This window comes from Hyposmocoma kahamanoa, unplaced genomic scaffold, assembly GCF_003589595.1.
Source record: "Hyposmocoma kahamanoa isolate Upper Pololo Valley unplaced genomic scaffold, ASM358959v1 99702, whole genome shotgun sequence".
NCBI classification, from domain to species: domain Eukaryota; kingdom Metazoa; phylum Arthropoda; class Insecta; order Lepidoptera; family Cosmopterigidae; genus Hyposmocoma; species Hyposmocoma kahamanoa.
Window position 1 is genome coordinate 2,318,187 of NW_020656001.1, and position 17,128 is coordinate 2,335,314.

The 17,128-nt window shown below is 36.6% G+C and overlaps 1 protein-coding gene across 1 annotated transcript in view; it reads right to left on the reverse strand.

The window, feature by feature from the left end:
• Positions 1 to 17,128, reverse strand: part of LOC113239215 (proton-coupled amino acid transporter-like protein CG1139) — an 84,060-nt gene that overhangs the window by 13,546 nt on the left and 53,386 nt on the right. The window lies entirely within an intron of this gene.

The window sequence follows — 17,128 nt, forward strand, 5'->3', positions numbered from 1 at the left end:
TCAGTTTTTCGAAGTGATCGCAAACTTTTTTTGATGTGTGTATGTCTATACGATATTGTCTTTGACGTGAAATAAAACACAAAACATTTTACATGCAACGAGATTTGTCCAACTGAAATTAAAAATTCGCATTGTGGCAAAACGCTATGAAAATTTGATAATGCACAAACAATCGCAAAAGCGCACGGTGCTAAAAATTAAAACATTTCGTGTGTTTAATGAACAATTTATTAAAGAATAAAAACACAAAAATAACATTAACACATAACATTCTAAAGACATTGTGTTATCTTACCACAAAACCATGTATACATTGGATGTTTTATAAGAACGTACAGCATGACAAAAATATATATACTAACATCTGTCTGTGCAAGGATTTTTGCGTATAATACTATTTTCGCCGTTGTAGTACAAAAAGTGACTTCAACGCAACACTTAAAAAGGAAGTGTTCACCTACATCAAGTATATACATTTATACACGAAATTTCTTTATGGAAACATTGTGTCACAGCCAGAAAACACGCTGGCCCTATACGAGCTGGGGTCTATTTATAAATTGTGTGTAACAAAACATATTAGTCTAAAGTGCCTACTATTGGCCTAATTTAAACACAAAATGAGAAAAACAGTTCTTCGTTAGTTACAAATTCTGTTAGATAGTCGTTTGTCTTAAGACAATACCTGTTATGTTAAATATAATTGAATGCAGCGATAAAATTAATTCGTCAAAAATAAAAACACTTTTGCTCTAGAAAGTACTTCTATAAGTAACAGCTGTTATATCTGTCATTTTATTAATAAGTTTTTATAACATTTATAGATATTGTCAGTTAAATTAGTAACTCCATTAATGTGAATTTTTGAGTAGGCACAAAAGCTGAATCATTAGAAATAATTATATGACAATATGATTATACTTTTATTTGTTAACTAAAAAAGTCCATAAACCGAGTTACGTTGTTTTCAAATTTAGCCGACGGTATGTAAAATTAATATAAACCAGGTGGAAATTAATAATAAAAATATTTTGATATAGTTTTGCCGCAATTCGCGAAAAAATTTCATTACACAAAATTAAGATATATTTTGTTAACCGATTTTAAAAAAGGAGGAGGTTCTCAATTCGACTCCGTCCGTTTTTTTGTATATATGTCACGCGTTAACTGACAACTTAATTTGTGGACCGATTTTGATGATGATTATCAGAATTGGTCCCATTTAAATTTGCAGAAAATATTTCACCTCTAAAGGTCGCAAACTAAGGGATAAATCCTGTATGGCGGATTTTCCGGTAACCGATTTTTAGTAGAACTTGGCAAATAGATGTAATTTCACGAACTTTTGAGGTCGGGTTTTTTGTACTGTACTGAGATTATTATGCCACAAGTAATACCATTTCATAATACGGGCAATGTCACGGACCACGTTACGTAGACGCACCGTAAAGGTACAAAAACAAAACTTTACAAATTTTTAAATTCATATCTACGAATTGTTTATAAATTTTTAATGGACGCTTGAATTATGTTTTACGCGAAGGTCTATACGCTTGACAGATTTGAGGTCACGAGGTATATTACCACTGTCACAAAAAACTGATGTTGATTTTTCTCTTACTATTGCATAAAGTCTTACTTTTCGTTGTTCATTCCGTTGAAGATTATAACTTTTGCATTTGCACCATTAAATTTTACTGATTCTTTGGATTTAAGTAACGGACGGTGTAATATCACACTGTTGATTCCTAAATACACTTAGAACAACTTATATAAAGGCTTCAAAAATTGATTCACTTGTTTATTAAATTGTTTGTACGTTTTTCTGGGGCGAGTTGTGATGTAATCAGCCAAGGCGGTGCCGAGGCCCGAAGCTGCGGCAGATACTACGTTCTGCAGCGGTCGGTTAAACGGCCTTTGATTGAGTGCGGGTGTATTGTAGCCTTGGTTGTATCCGTTGTAGTTCCCTGCTCCACCGTAACCACCATAAGTTGGTCCACCGTAAGCACCAGGACCTCCGTATCCGCCTAAAGCGCCTAATCCACCATGGTGTCCTCCTAGGCCTCCGTGATGTCCACCCAGCCCTCCATGATGGTGGCTTTGGCTCTGACTGACGCCTATATTGATGGGGTAGGGCTGTATGGGCCCAATGGGTGCGACGGGTGCTATAGGTACCGGCGCCGCCACGGGCACCGCGGCTATTCCACATCCAAAAAAATAATTCATCACTGGAGCTGACACGTATGTGTAGTCATGCAGGCCGAAAAATTTTTCCCCAAAAGTTCTGCCGTATCCTCCACAACCGCCATTGTTTTGTCCCTTTCTTCGACGCTTCTTGTGACGTCTTTCCAAGTCGTCAGCGTCCTCTACGTCCAAATCTTTGGTTGCAGTGTCCTTTTCTGCAATTACTATTGTTGTGCAGTAAATCAACAGAACGATGATAGCGATTTTCTGAAAAAAACATGCATGTTATAGTAACATTATACTATTGTGAACGATTCAAACGATGCGACGATTCCCACTTACCATTTCGATTTGGTGTCAAAGGATTGCAGTCATCTACCAGGCCAGAAGGTCGCAGCTCGACTGAATGTGCGACTAGTCCGTTTTGGGGGATTCAGATGTTGAAAGTGAAAGTATGTTACCGATCCTCTAAAGTTACTTTAATACAATAACGCAATACTGACGATTAAGTATGACTATTCATTCAAAGCGCTAGAGCATGGAACCATTTTGTAATCAATGACATTGGTGGAACAATGCGTCTGTTGTGGTTTACAAACTCGGCAATTACTCGGGTACTTCGTTACCTCCACGGATTAGTGTACTTGTATGTTGGAGATGAGATAGATAAAGTTTAGTTAACAATACCCCCAAGGTCCGTAATGCTAGTTGAGACCTAACAGCTAATGGAATTTAATAGAACAAGCTGGAACTCGTAATACGAAAATAATCTTCCACGATTGTATCTAGTGGGATCTTCCTGCGCTGCGGCAGTTTATTGATTTCGCTGCAGATAGTCGCATTGTTATACATATACATGTCTCATTTATCTAGAAGATTATTTGTTAAGCAACGCGACGTATTAGCATTCTGTTTCTGTATATAATATTGAACTGTTTTTCGTTCAGAGATCTTTTCAGACGCCTAATAATTTCATTGTTCAAATATTACATATATTGAGCAGGAGAACTGCGTCCGGCAGTGAAACATATACGATGAATGATACATTATAAATAAATTAGTAATAAACAAATAACAATTTACAACTGGCAGCTCTAATAAATAGGCAGACGGTGCGGTAATAACATTGCTCGCAGTGTCCAATATTGTAAATTACAAAATTAAAGTAAACGTTAATTTGTCTATGACAATGATTTAGAATTTAAAACAGGAATAACTTAGCTTTGACTATGGGTTGCCAATAAAAATCGCCCGTAATTTAATGTCAGATTTACATTGGAAATTTCCAGTGTCTCGATTTTTATCAAACCGCTATAACAGGCCCTTTTTTCATATCGAAGATCGACGAAACTAGGTTATTGATATAGACACAAATAGTTTCAAAACATTTCCATTACATTTTTATCGAAACTTGTTTTCGTAATACGTCATAGAGCAGAACTTATATGTCATTTACAACCCACGCGGCGGCTGGAGATATTTCGTTTAGATTTGTAAACAATCTCCAGGAATTTCCGTCAGTGTAAAAATTTATTTATTTATTGCATTGTCACACTTATTAATAATTTACGTACAGTGGTTTGTAAATGTACCTGTGACACCCTGTAAGGGCACAGCGAAATAGAGAGGGCACTCACTTATTATTACATATAATGGTTTACAATCCTATGTCATCATAATATAGAGGTATATTATTATATAATCATATTATTTATGATGACTTATTCAATATGGTAAACACCATATTAAATAAATCATCACATATATTGATTAAAAAGAAGGATATCGAAGTATTTTTATTTAATTTTGATAATTGAAAAATTCTTGAATGTTATAATAACTTTTATTTATAAGGGGGTCTTTTAAATATTTAGAGAAAATCTTAAATTCTTTAATTTCTTTTATGTGGACTGGTATGTGATTGTAGATTCTAGTTATCATAATTTGCGGTCCTGAACAAACTAATTTTAATTTCGAAAATTGTGCTTTCAATTGATGTAGGTTTGTATTGTTACGTTTAATTCCAGTTTTTGGTGAAAATAAAGTAGGATGGTTTCTTACAAATTTGCACGACTCAAGTATGTATTTACCTGTTAAGGTTAATATGCTTAATTTTTTAAAAAGAGGTCTGCATGATTCTCTCTGTTCTATATTTGTCAATATCCTGATACACTCAACAACATTGGTAGAATTTCCCCACATAATGACACCGTAAGACAATCTCGAATGACAGTACGCATAGTATGCCGTAAGAGCAGATTTAAAATTAGTTACACGTTTTAAATGACGTAGGGCGTATATAAATGATGATAACTTGTTGGTCAGATTTCGAATGAACGGCTTCCAGTTCATGTGTGAGTTCAGTTATAAGAATTGTAGCACGTGGACAAATATTTAAATACTCCATACACAAACTGATCTAGCAGCAGCAAACCGGTTGGAAAAATGTTTTTGACTAATCCTCGTAATATTAACTTTATTGCAAAATACACAAAAACAATAATAAGTGTGCCAGATAACCACACTAATTGCCCTGACCTCAAACTAGGGAATCCCCTGTAGTACCGTTGCAACGGAATTCACTATGGGGCACTTCCCAGAGCAGTCAGACCAGAATCAATTGAGAAAAGTTAATTTGGCTGAGTGAAGAAACACTGTCATAGATTTTTCACAGATGGCGCAACGGCAAAAAAGTTGTGAAAAACTGAGGAGACCAAGGAAAGAACGATCAAAGCCACCTACAAACATGTTTTGAGTTAATGTCCCCAGCTAATTCACTAAGCGCTGAGTGTATTTTGCCTAAATCAGGAAAAAGCTAATAAGGTTCAATATCCTGAAAAATTTTGTTTAATGCCATTGAATTACAGATAAAGTCAATGTTTAAGGCATAAAATGTTTGAGACTAAACGCACCCTTCATGGAGGAATGGCATAAGTGGAGTTACGTCAAACATGTTTATTGATACATCAGGTACAGAAGACACACATCCTCTCCAATTATATAATAATAATAACGCACACACTCAACATAGCCCCGCACTAGGGAAACCCTGTGTCGCGGGTGCCATGGACACACACATAGACAACCTCAAATTACACCCAAACTCACGAGAGAAATAAATGTAAGGCATACAAACATTTCTCCCGGCCCGGGAATCGAACCTGGGACCTCTGCGTGGCAGTCCGGCATGGTAACCGTTCGGCCACAGAGGCAGTTAAAAGTCTTATAACTCTATCTGCAATATTAGTCGATAGGATTACAAGAATTGGAGAGGATGTGGGTTATATGTTTCTGTACTTAATGGAGCAATGAACATGTTTTACGTAACTCTACTTATACCATTCTTCCATGAGGGGTGCGATGGTAGAAAAGTTGCATAAGATTTAAAAAGGTTTTTAGGTAAAATGGATTACATAGTGTTACATACGATGTGAACATTGACTTTATTTCGAGTAGCATTTTTGCATGTCATTTCCACATATCGTTCTCCAAATTAAAAATTCTTTTTTCATAAAGTTCTCTTCAAGCAAGTGTGATCATTCTTTCCCTGGACTCTTCAACTGAAAACAAAGGGCTATAACAAGCACGTGAAAGTCCTTGTGAAAGTGTTCGTCCAGCGAAGTACTGCCTCCTTACCTATTTCTGCCGCCAAGCAGTAGGTACCAACATTACCGCGTCCCGGTTTTGAATGGCAAGCGTGCTGGTGAAATTACAAGCACGTGGGACTTGTCAACTTAAGTCAATAAGTCAATATTTATAGGCAACTGACAAACCAATTTGCCCTACAATACTACTGCAGTCTATCTTATTGTTTCAAATATTGTATAGAAATATGAGATCATGTTAATACGCCGCTCTTGAAGAGATTCAAGTTTATAATGGGTCATTTTTTATTATAAGGGCATCTAAGTGAAATAGACTAGACCAAGTGCTGAATAGACTCAATACGCTGTAATCTCACCCGTCTATTGGCTTAGTTTAAGACACGTCTTATTATTCAAAACAGAAAATAAACATTCACTTACAACGCGAAATACTAAATAAATATAAAGCTTAAAAACATGAACGAGCATCGGAATTCCTGTACAGTTTACCTATTCTACCCATACCGCAAACAATAACACTATATGCAAACAACCAATAACGCAAACAGACGTGTAATTGTGTATTTTTGGGCGGTATATAAGGAATTACGAACGAGACTATCAGAAGCCTGAAGTCGAAGACTGAGGGCTTACGGAGTCGAGGTGAGTAAATCACGCACCATACGTGAAACATATAATGTTTTAACCCCACTTACACGTAAATAGTATGATATCAGAGCCATAGTCGGAGTAATGAGGAGAAAAAAACCCGAGGGTTTTATTTGGAGCTTTACAGTCAAGTTAGCCTGCATGGAATCGCACTATTTACGTGCAAGTGTGATGAAAAAGTTCTAAGAACGCGAGCATATTAAGAAAGAAAACAATTATTCGTTTTATTACATTCCAATAAGTTATAATATAATTTTCAAATAGGTCATATAACCTAATAGCAATGGCCTTTAGCAGCAGTAGAATTGCTTGAGAAAGAGTTCGTCCAGAAAAGCACTGATTTCCTGAAGCCTATTTCTACCGCCAAGCAGTAATTTGTGCTTTACTGCGTTTCGGTTTTGAAAGTTAAAAGTGCCGGAGAAATTACAAGCAAATGAGATTCGTCAATTTATGTCTCAGTGGTGTAGAGCTCTGAGTGGCACAGCAACTGTTGTGGACAGGCGTGTCGCTTACCACCAGGCGCACGACTTGTTCGTCCCGTAACTTGGTATCATAAAAAAATACCTTAACCGACGTTTGTTTCAAAGCATAGATGAAGTGGAAAATATATATCAGGTTCGATGCAAGTGGAAAGCTGTGGTCTCTTTCTACTCTTGCAGGAGACTCCGGAAATGTCATATGGTATTTTGTTCTATATTTTTGATGTAGTAAACACCAGTTACATAAAAAAGAAAATTTTATAATAGTAAAAACTATTTTTATTAGAAGAGCGTAGAGATCAAGCACGTTTTTACCAATTACTGAAAATAAGGTTTTTAATTATTTATTTTTAACATAGATATGTTTTTTTTTGTTAATTTTTATAATTTGTCGTTTTTACCAATTAATGAAAATAAAGCTTTTTCATTCATTTTTTTAGCACCGATGTATTTTTTTGGTAATTTTTATAATTTGTCATTTTTACCAATTACAGCAAATAAGGCTTTTTTAATTATTTTTTTTAATACCGATGTATTTTTTTGGTCATTTCTATAATTTGAATTTGAAAATGAAATTACCGATAAAACCACTGGTGTTAAAAAACATTCATTAAAAAACTTCGTTTTGTGACACTTTGGATGTGAGTATTTTGTTCTTCATATATATATTTTTAATCATTCCAGGATTTCATAGGGAGGTATCCACTTTACGTGTAATAATTGAAGTTTAGATAATTACACTTTGCCCATTACTATCTCTGGTCAATATAACTAGGTCACGAAATTAATTATTCTGTTAAGTACGCTACGGTGCTACTAACAATGTTACCATTTTTGGGTAGTGCTTTCATATCTCCGTATCGACACACATTCCAAGTTTTGGGAAAACCACTGACAACATTAGTTAAGTTACTGTATAAAGGAATTACGTAAGACTGTATCTACCCACGCCGCGGTTGCGGTCATGGCAAGGCGTTACGTGAGCAACCGTAAGACCTTGACAACGTGATATAGCGTGCGCGATGCACAACCATAGTGTGATTAGACAAATATGGTAGCTCCGCACCGTCGAGTATATAACCAGAAATAGAGACGAAATGTTCTTTAATTTGTTTGAAAACTGTTCTGTCATATCATTACGGTGGCAACTGCGATTACGGATCAATTGACGGGTGTCGTCAATTGTTTCACTTCTAAGCGACCACTTTAACTTGAGCTTTGCTATAATGGACAAAAATTGAAAAAATACATATTTAACATTTAATTACCGATGAAATGTGATTCCGTTTGTTTTGTAATTTTTTCTGTAGTTACGTACGTATTTCGTCTCTATTTCTGGTTATATACTTGATGCTCCGCACTAACGTACCAGGGCGGCTTTTATGTGTGTATGCCGTGTACGGATCAGGGTTGTTGCTGCTGCGGATGCTGACTTCATCTATTTAAGCAAAGACGCGAGAAATTTCCACTCTTACTAAATCTATCTACATGAAAAAGCATTCCATTTTCGTTGATATTGTAACAAAATATTATTTCAACGATTTTGTGACATTTATAACATACTTGTAACTTTGTTATAAAAACAAACTCTCTCCAAGAAAATCAAATCATCAAAATTTGTTCACAAATTACCGCGTAACGTGCATACAAAAAAGTACAGTCAAATTGAGAACCTCCTCATTTTTTTGAAGTCGGTTAAAAAAATCAATCTTCTAGCTAACCTCTGTGGTATTTTATCAAAACGTTATATTTGAAAAACAACAGCTGTGCTCCTTTTTCGGCTTACAGTCTGCTTCAGGAAGGTTTGTAAATTATTCCAGCGCGTCTTTTAGGTTATGTCACGACTCGAACTTCCGCAATGAGTATCTGAAATCGGATGCTGACGCGGATGCGGATATTTTAATTTATGCAGATTATCCGCAGACGCGGATGCTGATATTCGCAACAACCCTGGTACGGGTGCTCGCATTCGCATAACCTCGCGGTGCACCCGCGTTCCATAGCGCCAGACGTCTCGCGCACCATTAACTGAGGCCATTAGCGCAAAAGTAGTATAACCCCGTTCTTCTTACCGGGTCTATGGCATACACTGTACTGCTTACCATCGTGTAATCCCATGAAATTAATATAGAAACAATGAGGGATTGAAAATTAGCCAAATTAATTTTTTATATATTTATAATACCAAGTGACGTATGAACAAGTGGAGTATCTGGTGGTAAGCGACACGCCTGTCCGTAACAGTTGCCGTGCCACTCAGAGCTTTAAATCGCAAAGATCGGAGGGGCACTGCCTCTGCGCCAGTCTTCACCAGCACCAGATGCAGTACCTACCAGAGCTCTACTGCTTCTAATATACTTACATTGTAAAAAAACCAGATATTCAGTAATTAGCAAAAAATGTGGTTGATTCCTAGACACTTTTTAATTTTATACATGAAAATAATAATTATGCACTTTATTTAAAAAAATAAATGTATACACCATTTTTGCGCTGGTAGCCTCATTTATAGAATTCAAGCTGTCGGTTGGTGAAAAATTGAAATTGAAAAAGTGAAAAAAAAGCACCAATAGTACATTATGATACAAGTGTGCTAAGTTGGTCATTACACACGAGGCGTTATTACTCGCGCGAGCCGCAGGCGAGCGCGATAAGAAAGCCGAGAGTGTAATGATCAAAGCACACGTGTTTCATACGACGTTTTTCAACACATTTGCGAGGAAAATGAAACAAACTTGAGTAAAATGGAAATGAAAAATAGCTTTATTTGGCATTAATTAAAAGTTTCATATGCAGCCATGTATTTTTCTCTGGATTTCGAAGGTAATAAACTGTCACTTGCGTTTTGTGCCTCTGTGAGGATTTCGGGCGGTGTTAAATCCATCAAAATGTTTTCTTCCGTGCTTGAGCAGGACATTTTAAACACCTAGGTAATTATCTAACACACAGCGTATATAAATGTTTCGAACGTATCAATGGAAATTGGCGCGCAGAGTTATTTTTTCTGCGCCTGGCGCCGCGGTGCGGATATGCGCGCGCAGGTGCTTCGGCAATAATGAGACTTAGGTGAAATTCCTAAACAGCCAATGCGAAATAATATAAATATGTCCTTATTTCACTCAAATTCGTGTAAAATATTATCCAAAATAAGTAATTTTATTCAATTAAAGTTTTATAGGTGTATATTGTGTATGTTTTTCTATATTTATCACATCAAATAAGAAATATAAATTTATTAATAAAAATATTATTTGTAAGGTAAGACTACACAACCGTATTAAACAGAAATAAAAAAAAAACTGTGACCCTGTTTGTTTGGGATTACTGTCATTGTAATTTGAATCTTATAATATGTAGGTTATAGCTGTTTTTTTAATAGACCAAGTTAATTTCAAAGACATAACCCGGATAATTTAAGAATGCATAGTTTTAATACATAGGCCTTGTTGTGAGATACATCTTAATCCGGTTAAGCCTATACTTATTACACACACGTTTTGTAATATAATTACAAACGCGTGTTCAATAGCTAGGTTTATGAGCCTAAAAGCGATACAATAAGAAGCCCGTTACGAGCAAATGTGTTGAAAATATAGTAGTAGACGTGTTTAGTGTTGCGATTGTGGTAGTTTGAATAAGAGTGACGCAAATTCAGAATTGTTCAGCATTTCATTTTTATCTCATAATCATACATAAAAAAAACCAGATATCAATTCGCGAATGCTCTAACAAAAATATCTGTATAGCTAAGCATTTACGTAACGAGTCCCTAATTCATTTACCTGTCGCTTTATAAAATTACAAACGGAATTCGTTTACATGGCGTGCGAGCAATAATTTTAACAAAGTTTCTGCTTTCATTAAATTTTTATTGAATTGATATTCAATTATTTTTTGTGAAATTACTCCACTAGTTTGTTATAATTATTAATACAAAGATCGAACACTCAGAAAAAATTCCTTCGATCCGTTTCTGCTTCTTTGAAAGTTTCTGCTCTTCACGATAATGCGTACGTTAAGAAGGTTAATTCGTTTTTTTATTACTAAAGTAATCTAATATAGTGTAATGTGACATTTTTTTGTGTGTGCAATGTCGTTTACTTGTTTAGTGTTGTCAATGCTGTATTTTGCTATTGTATTTTTTTCAGTAGGGAACTGGTTTTGCTTATAATTATTTAATATAGTGTCTATTACATTCTGATACAAGCTGTTTGTATCGTCAAACATAAAATAAATAAATAAAATACGTATATATATAAGTACCTACTGCATTTAACAAAGGTTATGTCAATATACCACGAGAGTACTCTTATGAACGCTATAATTTTTTTTTAAATTATGTTTGCAAACAGTTACAACTAAAATAATAACGAAACAACCCTACGCTTCGAGTGTGGGTAGTGTAATAAAAAACTCGAGTCCGGGAGTCTACATTTTAAGACTCGTAAATATAGAGACTCCGCTGCTCAATGTATTACAAGCCTATTGAGTTTCCGAGTGACACGAGTTTATAATAGTGCTCGAGTCTATTTATGTAACGACTCCAGCTCGCGTCTGGTAAGGCGCTGCACAGACGGAGCAACTTTGATCATCGGGTTTTGATAACTGGCAACCCGCAACCTAGCTCTTTATGACGTTTTACATATAATTTCAAGAAACCGCGTAGACGTAGCAATGTCAGTTGAGAGTTTCGGCAATCGACTACAGTTTTCGATTGCCGAAATCCGTGATTAAATAAATTCTTAATTGCCGCAACTAGAAATTTTCAAAGTTGTACCCGTTGTCTCCAGTTGCCAGTGTCCGCAACCGGCAACCGCAACTCGTGAAGCAACTTCACTCCATCCCCGTCGCAGCGCCAGTCTTTCGAAAGTTTATTTAAAATCGCGGCAACCGGCAACTAGGCGTTTTATTTACTACAACCGGCAACCTTTAATGGACAAGACAAGAGTTGCCAGTTGCGTCAACTAAAGGTGCTCCGTCTACGGACCGTCTAAATATCTACCCAACGGTGTTGTGGTGCTTAACTGTACTATAATTACTGAAATATAATTAAGTATAAGGGATTTAAAAATGAAACTGCCGATTTATCGTACGCTTTGAGTTAAAATTAAACCTCTATGGTGTCCGAGTTCATAGTGAAAGTTTTTCATAAACATGCATAACTTTAAAAACATGATATTTTATTGTTCGGTTCGGCGAAAATCTGTATTATTTTCGAATATGAGCTCCTACACGAGGTTAACGCATCAGAAACTGCTCGTTATGTCAATGCTTGTATTTGGAGAGGATACGGCTAACGAACGGATCGTGCGTTTTTCGACAATATTTCAAATTGCGACTTAAACCACGAGGAACACCAGTCACTAAGGTAAATAACGTTGAATTGAAGGTGATGATGGAAGCCGATCCGTATCAAACTATGACTAATTTTAGTATTACCACAATACGACATATGGCATTTCAACAATGCGGCGAAACTCGCAACGAAACAGCTTCACCATTACTGCTCCATGATAACGCAACACCTCACACTGCTCGAGAAACAGTTTTAACACTACAAGACATGCAGCTAGAAATCATCCATCATCCTACATATTCGCCGGACCTCGTCCCAATCGACTGCTTGTCGTATCTACTCGACACTTTATGCGGTAGAAGTCGCTTCGAGTAGAGTTTTTTTTCGAGTAGGATTTTTATTTTATTCAAAACTCAGTTTACGACTGTCCCATGAGGCAGTGGTCTTCTTCTGTGAAGCGATGATGCTCCTGAAGGAGGCGTTTAGGAGGCCACATTGGGGTTTTAGCCGGTAGGAGTCCGGCATAACCTCTCCGCTGCGCTGCCCCCGTCTGGTCGTGTCTGGTCGGTTATTCAACTTTTTATTTTACGTCAAACTATTATGTTCCATATTTAATATGTAGTGTTTTTCTACGTGGAATGTCCTGAATAAATAAATAAAGTAAATAATTAATTAGACTGTACTGTCAGCTTTTTCAGTACTATGTTTTAATTTTCTACTAATACAGTGGTTTGAGATTTAATTTGCATTATCGTGACTTTCTTAAAAATTTAGTTTGAGCTTTTTTATCGATTAAACTTTAATATAAGTTTAAACTTTCTAGTTTTCCATATAATAGATAAAATTATAGTTGTGATTTTTATTTCCTAACAAAATTACCTTAAATCGCTCTCCTGTAATATTTTCCAAATGCACGTTAGACATTTTATCTTTCCAACGTTGACATGTTAGAAAGCAGAGCAATCAAATAATTCTTATAAATAGGTACTACTTAAAAACCACTTTATTTTACTTGAAATACAATATTAACTACAAACAAATAACAAATAGCTAGATAAAAAATTTATTCAGCACATATACGAGTAGAAACAAATATTTACAATCACTTCACAAGGTAGGTATATAACACAAAGTGCACAGGAAAAATTAGTACCTACATATTAATAAACCACGTGATCTAATCGTAAAAACAGGTTTCTAATTCAACCAGAGCGACGAAAATTAAATTACAACATTTAAGAACAACACGATACATAAGAAAAAATAATAAAATAATTGTGATCATTTGTATTTTTAATGTAAAACAAACAAATTCAAATCTTAGGGCGCGTAAAGATCTGGCGAATGCGTTGCATGCATGCTGCACGTGCGCTGCACGTGCGCTGCACGCGTGCTGCATGCGTGCAGTTAAATGCGCCTCTACAGCTAAGAAAGCATAGGTGACAGATCACACAACGTAATGCACGTATGCAAAAACCTTTCCTTACAGCCTATCAGTGCAATCTTGTAGCTACTATCGAATAAGGGAGTCATCACATTTATTTTACACCAGAATAACCTTTATAGAATAGAATAGAATAGAATAGAATATAATCGTTTATTTCATGTTATCAATGTCACAATATTGCAATTGGAAATACAATGTCAAGGGATAACTATGACCGTCAGTAATAAAATTATAATAATAATAATGAATATAAAATAAAGTAGTATAACTACTGCTTGTCGAATAAAATAAAATTAAAATTGTTTCAAAAGAAACTCATCGACACTGTACAATTAAACATCCAATAAAAGGTTTTTTAGTCGGGTACAAAACGTACCCGACTAAAAAACCATACGATACCAACCAACCATACCAACGTACGTATCTCCACGCAATAAGAGCGATAAATACGTTGCGCGGTACGCTTCCGCTCGGATCGCCATTACGACTCCTGTACGAGCTACCTCGACATACTTAGAAAAATATTATAATAATTGCAAAACTATATACGCTGACGTAGATTTTAACATAAAAAGCTATTACGTGTTTACTTTATTTAGAGTTCAATAAACGGAATCATTGAGTGCGGACACGTTTCATTACTAACATCCCGTTCCAGTGATAAACTGATTGACTCTCCAGCAAACTACAACTTAGAGTAAGGGAAGCTACCCTTACAACTCCCTTATTACAGTACTTGATTTTATTTGCGTCTTGCGCTAGTTCATGTAACGCACGGGTGCCAGTGGCGTAGCGTCAATTTCTGCCGCCCGGGGCCAACTTTAGATTTGCAGCCCTCTCTATCTATGTTTTATAGTAGAGATGGGACGAACAAGTCGTGCGACTGGCATGGTAAGCTACACACCTGTCGATAACACTTGTAGTACCACTCAGAGCTTTAAAGCGCAAGGATCTGAGAGGCACCGCCGCTGCGCTCGTCACCCTGCGACGTAAGTTGACAAGTCCCATGTGCCTGTAATTTCACCAGCACCCGTACCCTTCTAGACCGGAACACACAGTAATGCTGACATTACTGCTTGGCGGCAGAAATATAATAAACGGACTGTTTCACAAGGGGCTCCAGTGATACTAAAAAAAATTTCACGATTACAAAAGTAGTTCGTTCAGGCTGGGTCGGTTCGATTATGTTTTTATGTTACCCTGTCGTCGTCACCTTTCTGTTGTTCAGAATATCGTTTTCTCAAATAGTGGCATTTATTTTATAATTTAAAGTAAAAATTTTTTGACTAGTCAAGTTTCGCTGCCACATCCATTACTTTGCCGGCCGGAGCCATGGCCCCCCGTCCGTACACCCCATGCTACGCCATTAGTAGGGTGCAAAAAAGATGCAGAGTAGCCTATTTAAAACTTGCAGTCAATCGCGCATCTAGCTTGACATTTTGGACTTTGGACCGTTCTTATCGCAAGCGACATAAAGCTGGAATTTAAACGTTAAGTGTAAAGTTTAACGTGCTTCTACGACGGGCCACGTAGATTCATAAAAAAAATTCCATTCACGTTTTTACGACATTTTCATTACGTTCGTGCGCTATTAATATTTTTATAGTACGTAATGCTATTTATTGCTAAATTTATGTAACATTCCTGGCCCTCGTAGTGCGTGGACGCGTTTATAATCTTCGATCTGGCTCTTGACGACGAAGACGCATGTTTGTAAACGAAACCCTTAGCGTATTTAATGAGAAAATTAATAAAGTTTCATGTAAAAGGTCTGGTGGTGTGGGGAATCCTTCAGAAGACATCATTTAAAGATTTTAAAAGAGTTTAAAAAGTAATACCGAATTGGAAGAGCTCATGCCTCGGTTAAACTAATATATTGACGAAAGTAAAGCACACAGAATCCGCTGATTCGCTATTTACAAAAAAAAATAGGAATCGGATTGGAACGCGAGGAGAGGTTCAGGACCCCGAATCAGATTTCTTCGATATTTTAACCGAATCGTTCGATTGGATGTCGTCATTGACTTATAAATAAATGGACGACGGGTCTAATACAAAAACCACGAAAAAAATGTCCCAAGTCAAGCTATTTAAGCGTAGTGACATGTAAAGGAAACGTTGAATTTAAATTGTAATGTCATCGCAGTACTGTCTAATCTTGCTTGCTTCGCTGTCAGGCGAACAAACGAAGACTAAAGCGTGAATGACGCTCTGTATACGATTTTAACGCCCTATAAGCTCGGACACTTTTTAGCGCGGACTCGACGTCCATATAATTGTAAGTCAATGGTTGTCGTTCTCGAATCGAAAGGTACTTTCCGAGTTATTCGAACATTCAGAATTAAACGTTCGATTCCGATTAGGATACGATATCGTTATCCAACAGCGTTTACGGAATTTGTCGGTGAAATACGAGTATATTTTATGAAAAATAAAAATCCTTTTATATACATTTTTAAGACTTTAAAGGCCTAAAATTTAGGAATGCATTAAACTAAATTAATAAAATTGAACAAAATCCAGACTATTTAAAATAATAAGAGACTTCCATATTACATTCTTGCTTTGTAAACAATAGGACGTTCGGTAACTTTCTATCGATAACCGTGTTCTGAAAAACGTTTGGAGCTTTTGCCGGTCGAGAAGTTCGAGTAATCGTACGGGTGTGACGTCATTTCGATTCAGTTTCGAATACGTTACTTTGACGTTCGATTCGGGTATTGTGAATAAAAATGGAAAGAAATCCGTCGACAACTGAGTTGCCGTAAGATTCTGAATCGACCCCCTGGTCGGCTCATTGGACGAAGTCCAGTTGGTCGCCGCCAATTGCGTGACTCCACGTCAGTGATTGGCAAGAGACAGAACAAGATCGAAGAAAGAGTCGTAATTACGTAACAGACTCTAATGTACAGTAGTCATGCAACAGAAGTGTCATAACGGAAACAGATGTAAAAAGTAAATCTTCGCGAAAACGGAAACGGATGCGCAAGTGGAAGTGTAAATATTAGAAAAAACTCAACAAATTAGTTTCCTACATGGCATTTCACAGAAATATGATTTACTTCTGTGGTGCAATTATTACACAACACAAAACTACTAAAAAACGCGCACTCCATTTCGTTGTAAAGTTCCGTTATAAATGTTGCAGAAGCAGAACGGAAACATGTGAAAAGCGGAACTTCCGCTGTGGCGGAAGCAGAAGCAGAGGTCTGTTGTATCACTAATGTACAAGAGCGTGTGAGTGTGTGTGTGTGGGCTTAGGAATGTTTTAAAATGAATGTGTGCAATGGGCGCGTAAGGTGCGACTTGGCCATAACCGTATTCCGAGGTAAATTGCGTGCCATATTAATAATGGGTTAGGGGATGTACAGTGCATGAATGTGCGCGCGCGCGCGCGCGCGTGCGTGTGTGTGTGTGTGTGCGTGTGTGTGTGTGTGTGTGTGTGTGTGTGTGTGTGTGTGTGTGTGTG